Source organism: Odocoileus virginianus, chromosome 20, assembly GCF_023699985.2.
Source record: "Odocoileus virginianus isolate 20LAN1187 ecotype Illinois chromosome 20, Ovbor_1.2, whole genome shotgun sequence".
Taxonomy (NCBI): domain Eukaryota; kingdom Metazoa; phylum Chordata; class Mammalia; order Artiodactyla; family Cervidae; genus Odocoileus; species Odocoileus virginianus.
Window position 1 is genome coordinate 10366786 of NC_069693.1, and position 9982 is coordinate 10376767.

Genomic DNA, 9982 nt, shown 5'->3' on the forward strand with positions numbered 1-9982 from the left:
CTCAGGTGAGTATCTCTTCAGCCCAGGACAGCGAGGAGTCCCGATCAGGCCCTGCCACGTCTGTTCCTGCCTGCCACCCCCAAGGTCTCTGGCCCTTTCTCTGGGGCTTCAGCACAGGGGACCCTGATTGGCTAGTCTGCTTGTCCTGTGGGTTATAATCCTGGGAGGCTCCCTTGCACTCACTGGAAATTGCCAGAGTATCTCTTCCTTTGTGGGGATCTTTCTCCCATGCTTCTCTGGAAGGTAGACTCAGCCTCTCCTCGGAGAATGGGCTAAGCTTCCTCACACTCCCAGTGCTAACCCCAGTCTCTGCTCCAAGGACGTGGTCCCTCTGGTGTCTCTGTCTCCCAGGTAAGTACATCCCTTCCTTGTCTCTTCTCCCCAGCGTCCCCGCTTCACAGGCTCAGGGCAGGGGGACTGTCCAACCCTGAAGCACTGTGAGACACCCTTCACTCGAGGGCAATTGAAAGTGAAAGTCATTCCGTCATCTGACTCATGTGACCCCATGGACTGTAGACCGCCAGACTCCTCTGTCCATGGATTTCTCCAGGCAAGAATACTGGAGTGGGTTACCATTGCCTTCTCCAGGGGATCTCCCTCACCCACGGATCGAGCCTGGGTCTCCCGCATCGCAGGCAGATTGTTTGCCTTCTGAGCCACCAGGGAAGCTCACGAAAGTAGTTAGGACATGGCAAGTCCCACCAAGCTGGGAGCTGGATGCGCTTCAGGGGCATGACCACCCACCACCTTATCCTGAGGCTGCCCTGGTCCCCTGACTTGACCTCAGGAGAACCTTGCAGTCGAGCTAGGAAGAGAGTGGGCACGGGATCATCAGTCAGGGGAGCCAGGCTAACAAGGGTGGCAGTCAGAGCCCAGATAGGATTTGCGGTGGGGGCTGCAGGCTTGGAGATGGCTGCATGGGACAAATGACTGTCCTTCCCTCTTTCCCTATGCCCGTTCTCTCCCGTGCCCAGGCCTCCCTACCTGATGCCAGATCACCAGCTCCCATCTACCAGGTGAGTGTGGGGATCCAAGTTCTGGTGTCATAAGCCCAAGGGGCTCAGGAAATGCCCCTTAAACACCTGGCTGTGCTTGGGGGTCCAAGAAATAGCAGGAAAGATGGAAAAGGGATGAAGAAGAGAGGGGTCTGGGCCAAAAACCCTCTGATACAGCCAGACACCCCCCACAGAGCAGCCCTGGGGGACCTGGAGCCGGGAATCCCTGGTAAGTCATCTGAGAAGGTTACATGAGCTCCGAGGCATCGGTTTTCTTTTGCAGGAATTACTACGCCCCGACACAGATGTTTACTGTGGAATCAACCGCAAAGCAGATGTGGGTTTTTAGTTCCTCCAGACACGTCTCCTTACGGACTGTGGGAAGGAGCTTACCGGAGACCCAAGACCCGAGTGAGGTCAAGAGGTGGAGCCTGAGGCAGAGGACCAGCTCTGAGGCCTGAGGCTATTCGGCAACCTGGGTCCAGGCTCAGGGTCCTCCTGGATTCTTAGAGACCCTGACAGGCTGCCTTGAACCCTGAATGGACCAGAACTCAGACTGCCGTTCCCACAGTGGGGGGACCCACTGTGACCAGCTGAGAGATCTGCATAAAGAGCACTTTCCTTCCCCTGCTTGCAAAATATACGGCCCTTGAGTCCTGTCCAGCAAGAAATTCACCTGAATGTCTGCTCCCGTTTCTCCATGGTCCCACAGGGAAAGTATTAGCTCTGGTTACCTGACCTCCCCATCTATTCCCTGCGGGAAAGCAAGGGGAAGGCTGTGAGAATGGAGGTGGGGGGCATGCTAACAGGAAAGGAGGGTCACCAGACCCTTCGCAGCCACACGGGCACTCGGCAGTCCTCACACTGCCCTGGGGTCCCAGACACCTCCCCGTGCTTGCTCACTTGGAATGGAGTCTCTGGAGCACAGAATGTGGGACCCCCTGAGACCCACTAGAACACGAGTCAGGAAGGAAGAACAAGTCATGGGTGAGACAAATATTCTGGGTGAGGCCCCTTTGCAGCCTCTTGGTGTCCTGAACCCTCTGGTCCTCCTCACCAGGCCCTGCTGGTCCCAACTGGTGGATACCTCAAATGAATTTTTGTTGCTCAGCAGCTAAGTCATGTCTGACTCCTTGGGACCACATGGACTGCAGCATGCCAGCTTCCCTGTCCCTCAGTATCTCCCGGAGTTTGCTCCAAATCATGTCCACTGAGTCAGTGATGGGATAGAAACATTTGCCTGTCCCCAGACCCAGGATCCAGAATGCCTACTCTCTCCATGGGTTTCTGTTGTGTCCTTAAGGGCCTAAGTCCTGAGAAAATCATTCCCTTTGGGGGACACAGAGGAGCAATCAGAGTCACGGAAGTAGGAGGGACCCAGAAGCCATGCTCTGAGCAAGGCCCTCCCAGGAAATTCCCGTGACCTCTGTCCACTTCCCGCTGGTTTCCACTTTGCTCTCCAATGCGAATTGTGAGGCTCCCCCCCCCCCCCCACGCGCACACACACACTCAAGCCTAAGGGCGGAGTTGCAGGGCTCTACCTAAACATCAACCTGGCTACCACGGCGAAGGGCCCACCTGTCTCCTCCTCAAAGGGTCCCAAGGGCCTTTCCCACCTGCATCTCACCTGAAGCCCCCACCACACACCTGACCTCAGTCTCTCCCTGAGGTCCCTGTGATAGGTGCTGTTCTCATATAGGTCTGCTCAGGTCTCCCCCCACACTCACACAAATATAGCAGGTGTGCGCACTAAGGCAGAGAGCCCACGTTTGACAAGCATACTCTGCCAGTGGCCAGTGTCATTTGTGCTGAGATGAGATGAGAGGTAAGAGAAACCACCTGCAAAGCTTCCGATCATGATTTAGGTCTAAATTACTCCTTATCCCCCACCCAGGTACACAGTCTTGGATTAGACAAGGTGACACCTCTTGATCTTCCTTATCATGCTATGACAAATGACCACAAATTTAGTGGCACAAATCTACCCAAATCAAGGTGTCAGTATGACCCTGTTCCTTCTGGATTCTACAGACAGTTCATTTCCTCACCTTTCCAAGCTGTGAGTGGTGGCCTCCTTTCCTGGGTTTGTGGCCCCTTCCTTCATCTTCAAAGCCAGCAGTGGAGCCTCTTGAAGCTCCCCATGCTCTACTTCCATCACACCATGCCTCTCCTGCCTTCCCCTTTCATTTATAAGGAACATTGTGAATGTATTGGGCTCAGCCAGATATATTCCCTACCTATCTCCCAGTCACCCCCACCATATCTCCCATATATTCCAAAATAATCTCCCAGTCTCATGATTGGAATTTCATCTATAGGTTTCCTTAATCATGGAGCACATTCTCGGCTTTTTAGCATGAGGCTGTGCACATCCCTCAGGAGTCTTTGTTCTGTCTACCAGTCCTCTCAGAGCCATGGTCATCATCTTCCCACACTGCAATATTCTCTGGGCATCTTGGACTTTTTCATCCTGATATGGGGTCAAGTTCTGCCATGATGTCCACAGTAACATCACTGGCCCTGAACCATGGATATAGAGGCCAGTCCACACTCCCTGCAGCTCTCTCCACCTGTTCTTTTTTGTGAAGTGAAGGTTGTTCAGTCATGTCCAACTCTTTGCAACCCCATGGACTGTAACACACCAGGCACGTCTGTCGTGGGATTCTCCAGGCAAGAATACTGCAGTGGGTAACCATTCCCTTCTCCAGGGGTTCATCAAACCCGTGTCTTCTGCATTGCAAGCTGATTCTTTACTGTCTGAGCCACAAGGGAAGCCTCTTCTTTTCTAGCAATGCTCGATTTTTCAGAATGAAAAGAAAACAGATGTGACTCAAAGACCACAACTCCCAAGTCAGTAGGTAGCCTGTGTTCGTCAGCACCATGGATAGTGACTCTGCTGTGCTCAGCACCGGGCTTCAGCAAGAAGGGCTCAGTGAGAAGGGGCAGCTGGATATCCTGCCCATTTCTATTCTATGACAACAGTGAACACAGTAGAATGTGTTCAGGGGTAACCCAGTTTGCTCTAGTTTATCAATCGGGAGCACTTTCTCCTGTCTGTGTGTTAGTTATAGCTACACCCATGACAACTCCCAGGTGAACGATTCCTGCACATGGTGGGTGTCCTCAAGGAGTTTGGGAACTAACTACCCTCTCAGAGTATCTCCCCACCTCTGAGAGCCAGGTAACTGTCTTGTATTCAACTTGGAGGGAACGTTTCATGATTAAGTCCTGACCCCCACTGCCTGACCTAGGAGACACGGCTATTACCTAGCCTGGAGGCCTCCTGAGCACAGCCTATTGTTCCCCCAAACCCCAGATGAGGCCCCTCCCCCAGGGAGCAAGAATGAGCTGAATGCCTGGACTACCCTCCCAGCTCCTCCTGCCTGAAACCCAAGCCTGGTGTCAGAGCCTTTGCCATCTCTCCATGCTTCCAACAGAGCACGGGTCCTGCTGAAGGACAAGTGGGGCCTGAGACCACTCTCCAGGTACAGTCCATCACCCGAGGGCTCCTCCATCTGCCTGTGAACCCCAGGGAAGAGAAGGAGCTAGGACTCCCACAGTCACCCCAAATTCCTCTTCTCCATAAATGTACCATTGACAGGGGTAACTCTGACGCCCAAACCCAGCACTGTACTTCCCAAGGGCTCAGGTCTAACCCATCCAGCATCCCAAACAGTCATGCAAAATGCTCGAGATACCCATTCTAATGGTCACCTGGGTCCCAGGGGCCTCTCCTATCTTCCATGGGGACAGACTCTGCAGGAATCACCCGGGCTCAGGTGCGCCACCTGCGGAACCATGGTGTTTAAACGGAGCAGCAGAAGGAGCTACTGAGGGTATCTCAGGGGTCCTGGCATCTGGTCAACCACAGAGGCACAGCCAAAGGACTTCGTGATAAGATGAATGGAAGGCTGGGTAGGGGATAAAGGAGGGATGTGGGCAGGGAGATGGGCATATGGACACACGTGCTATCTCCTCACAGAATTTTCCGGTAAAGGGTGAGGATGCTGGAAATAGACATTCTCCTATACTCCCCCTGCAAATGCAGTTTAGTGGATACAGTGACATTCAGCGTGCACACCTGTTGACCAAGACTCCAGTTCTAAGAGGAACCCTGAGCTGGGAGCTCGGACATGGAAGGATTCACCTGTCCTGCTTCTGCTGAGTCCACTGGCCAGCTCCAGGCCTGGTGCAGGGAGTTTCATACCTGTGTGCCAAATGAATGAGCTCCTGGATCATACTCCACAGGGGCGGAGATTTGTGGCGAGGTGTTCACTGCAGAGCTAATGGTCAGTGTGAAAGGCAGGATGCTAGCTAGTGGCTGTCTAGACTGAAAACAAATTTGCAGTGCAGTCACCCAAATGGCAGAGCAGGTCCTCAGCCTGTGGAAAATCAACGTTTCAGTGGGGTCCTGGATGTTTGAGAAAGAAGGACATGAAAAGAACACCAGACAACTTCGGGAATAACATTTAATTCTGAACTATTCTTATTTTTTTTTTTAATTTCTGTCTGCACTGGGTCTTCATTGCTTTTCCACCGGTTTTCTCTAGTGCAGTGAGCAGGGGCTAGTCTTCGTTGTGATACACCGGCTGCTCATTGCGGCGGCTTCTCTACTCCCGAGCACGGGCTCTGGGCAAGTAGACTTCAGTCGTTGCAGCTCGTGGTCTCTGGAGAACAGACTCAGTAGTTCTGATGCATGCCTTTAGTTGCTCAGAAGCAGGTGAAATCCTCCTGACAAGGGATCAAGCCCATGTACCGTGCTCTGGCAGGCGGAATCCTATCCACTGAGCCACCAGGAAAGTCCTCTAAACAATGCTTAACTTGTAGATAGACACTGGTTCATCATGGCCACCCCATACATGAGGTTTCCATATTTGAGTATGGGTAAATAAACAAGCAATGTATGTCATACTTTTTGAATACACAGACACACAACCATCAGCTCTGTATTCATTAGCCCTGCAGACACACAACCACCTGCTCTGTACTCACTAGCCCTGATGATGTGACTTTGGCAGCAGGCCTGTCACTGACATTGTGGTTGTTCTAGTTGCTGAGTCATGTGCAACTCTTTGGCGACCCCCTCTATCCATGAAATTTCCCAGGCAAGAACACTCAGGTGGTTTGCCATTTCTTCTCCAGGAGATCTTCCTGAGCCAGAAATCAAACTGGGTCTCCTGAATGGGCAGGATGATTCTTTACCACAGTGCACCAGGGAAGCCCATGTTGCTGATAATCACTTGTTCAAACCCATGCAATTTACAGCACCAACTGTGAACCCTAATGGAAGCTATAGAAGCTGGGTAATTTTCATGTATCCATGTGGGTTCATCAATTGATAAAATGTACACCTCGGGTGTGGAAGGCTGAATATGGAGGAGGCCCTACACTTGTGGGCAGCTGGTCCCTAGGAAAACTCTGTACCTTCCCTCACTTTTGCTGTGAAACTAAAGCTACTATAAAAGATAACCTTTAAGACAACTGAACTGCCCTGGCACCAACCCTAATCAGGCTCGAGGAAGATGGAGATTCACCTTTGAAACTTCAAATATCAAAAGGTAAAAAGAAGTAAAAACAATCTAATAATTAAATTAGAATGCTAAAGAGGCCATTAGATCCTAATAATTCAGTTACTACAATCATACAGGGTGACAGGGACGCTGAGGCCAGAGCTAGCGTGCTTGATCCCTGTGTCCCTTTTGCTGAAAGAATCTCTGATCAGGGGCCTATGGAGAAGCCCCACCTTCCTTCCCACCATGAAGACCAGGTCCCCTGATGGGGTCAGAGATAGAGAAGGTGGGAAGAGGAGGTTCAGAATCACCGCACCACCCCTGGTCTTCCAATTCCACCTGGCCCTGCCCCATGCAGCCTTTGCATGTCCACATGGACCCTCTGGCACAGGCGAGACACACGGAGGTTTCCTCACCCTCCTCCTACTTACAGATGCTCCAGTCCTGCCCCAGGGCTGAGAATGTTGCAACTGGATCCTCTTCTACAAAGAGAAATTGGCCTGGTATCAACACAAATCTCAACTGAATGAAATCTTGGAGTGGGGTATGTAAAAGAAGATCTTGGATGAGAGAGTTGGAAATTCAGAGTGGGACATGATTGAGCATAAATGACATGTAGTGTTGAAAGGGTTAGTCACTTGGTCGTGTCCGATGCTTTGCGACCTCCTGCCTGTAGCCTGCCAGGATCCTCTGTCCCTGGGGTTTGTAAAATGATATGTAAACACTTGACAAATGCTTGAGCTGTCTTAGGAGAAAACTTGCTTGAGGGCCTTTCCCTTCTACACTCCCCTCCTTGGCCACCAGAGGGCGGCAGAGCTCCTCCACAGTCGGGCGCCTCCACAGGGCTGCCCACCTCCTTCCCACTTAGCAGCTCCCACCGCCCAGCAGCCTCTGACCCTCAGCAACCTACTCCGTCCACGGTCCTCCCCACTCTCGCAGTTCCCCACACTGGACTCTGTCAGCTCCTCCTCCCAGCCAGGCCCACCTGAAGGCCAGACTCCCCTCAGGTAGCTCTGCCCTCTCAGGCCCCTGTCCTTCTCTGCTGAGGGTCTGCTCACCCTTCACGTCTCAGGCAAAAGCTCACTTCCTCAGGGGTGCTTTCCATGATTCCCAGTCCAGCTGAGATTCCATGACAGACTCCGGATGCACCAGAGCCTTCCCCTTCAGTCCATCCCTCCATTATAATTGCTCCCTATTTCCAGGATTTTCTCTGGGTGTCTGCCTCCCCATCACAAGTCAAGTGTGTTCACCCACGACCCAACTCTATCCTATTCTCTGGAGTCCAGGACACAACCCAGGGCTGACATGTCACACATGCTCAATAAATACTCTTTAAATAGTTAAGGGAATCTACATAACAGAAGCCAGACCCCCCACTCCCCACCCATGTGACACCAAGGGGTCAGAGAATATCCCTTATGGACACAGGGGCCCTGACATCAGAGTGGGGGGAGACCTGCAAGTGCCCACAGCCTCTCCAGGGCGGGACTCTATTCCTCCCGGAGTCAGGAGTGAGGACAGGGGCTTCTTATCTGTGAGGAGGCAGACCCTCTGCTCATTCCCAGATTATCACACCCACTCCCATCTCTACTCAGGAGAATCTTCTAGTCTCCCAGGAGGGCCTGGGCTGGCAGCTTGAGTCCTTCTCCTTCTCTTGGAGACCTGACGTGGCTCAGAATCCTGATCCTCCATCCGAGGAAATGACCACAGGGGAGGGGGAGCCCCAGTGTGAACTCACAGGAATTGGGGAGCAGCGCCTCATCCCAGGGTCCCTGATCTGGGGGGACACCTGTGGTCCTTGGAGACATCTCAGTCCCCCAAAACATCCTGGGAAAGGAAGGGAACTTCCAGAGCAGCGTGGCACAGGGGAACCCAGCTTATGCAGTTGCTCCATCTCAGGGGGACTGGGGTCCCGTGGGGGAGGTGGAACTGCCCCAGGTCCCGGCACTGTGGGGAGACCGAGAGCAGACCACCGATGGGGACACAGAGAACTAGGGCGCAGCCCCAGTGCTGAGAGGTGGGGAAGGACAGGGCCTTCTGGGGTCCAGCCCACAGGCCGCCACCCTCGCCCCAAAGCCCCAGAGACTCCCCACCGACCCTTGCTTTGAAACCTCATGGACTGAGAGCTCCTCTTGAGCACACGTCCACCTCAATCGATGGTTCTGCTGCCACTGAACAACGCCCATCCTCTCCCTGGGCTCACCCTGCGCTGGGATGGAGTTGGGAAGTCTGAGGACAGTGACCTGCACCCTGGCTGAGAGCCCCTAGTCTGGAGGTCAACGCCCCCCTCTGCCCAGGGCGCAGAGCCGGCTCACACCCTTTGGCATTTGCACCCTTGTGCAGCCCGTAATATTGTCCCCAGGTCTGCTCATGACCTCCAGGGGGCGATATGGGGCCACACAGAAGATTAACAGGTGAACTTTGCCTTGGCTAAGGAGGTGGAGAAGGAGCCTGATTTCCATCCCTCCCTCTAAACAGCGGTCCCCAACCTTAAGGGCACCAGGGAACGGATTCATGGAAGACAGTTGCGGAGTGGTGGGGATGACTTGGGGATAATTCAAGCGCATTACAATTACTGTGCACTTATATCTATTATTATTACATCAACTCCACATCGGATCATCAGGCGTTAGACCCCAGGGGACCCCTCCTCTAAAAGACCCTCAGGGCCCCTCCTGTGTGCCCACACTATGCTGCCCAACCTTCTAGGGGCCTATGGGCACTCATGCCAGCTCCCATCCCTGCCTGGAACCACCCATGGGAAAGATCACAGTGACCTCAGAAAAATTGGCCAGGGTGACAGAGGAGGCCCTATAATGGCAAGGAGGACCTGAACAGTTTCTGAACCAAGTCTCAGGCAACAGACACAGAGAGGGAGAGTCTCCTGGAGCTTGACCCAAGGACCAGGCAGCCCACAGTCAGCCCACCCCCCAGCACCAGCTTCCTCTCTTCCCAGGACACACAGGAAATCTTTCCCTTCTCACCTGCAAACTGCAGCTCCTCCTGACACCCACTTCTGGGTCTCTGTCCCTGGAGAAGGCAGTGGCAACCCACTCCAGTATTCTTGCCTGGAGAATCCTGTGGACGGAGGAGCCTGGGGGGCTGCTGCCCATAGGATCGCACAGGGTCGGACACAACTGAAGCGATATAGCCTGCATGCATGCATTGGAGAAGGAAATGGCAACCCACTCCAGGATTCTTGCCTGCAGAGTCCCAGGGATGGAGGAGCCTAGTGGGCTGCCGTCTATGAGGTCTCACAGAGTCAGACATGACTGAAGTGACTTAGCAGCAGCAGCAGCAGCGGTCCCAGAAAACAGACGCCAGGCTGGTGACAAGCTAAGGTGGAGGTCAGGCCCCTCTCCAGTCATCACTCATGTGACCCCTTTCTCTCCTCCAGAATCAGTGTGTTCTTCCTGTGGTGAGTAAAGCAATCTTCTCAGATATTTGAAAACAACAGGAAGACCCTGGGCACCCAGC

General features: G+C 53.3%; 1 long non-coding RNA gene across 1 annotated transcript; it reads left to right on the forward strand.

The window, feature by feature from the left end:
• The first annotated feature begins 740 nt into the window (after positions 1-740).
• On the forward strand, positions 741-1676 carry LOC139029855 (uncharacterized). Its single transcript, XR_011482098.1, has 2 exons — positions 741-1016; positions 1279-1676. It is a non-coding gene; the product is annotated as an uncharacterized lncRNA (long non-coding RNA).
• The last annotated feature ends 8306 nt before the right edge of the window (positions 1677-9982 follow it).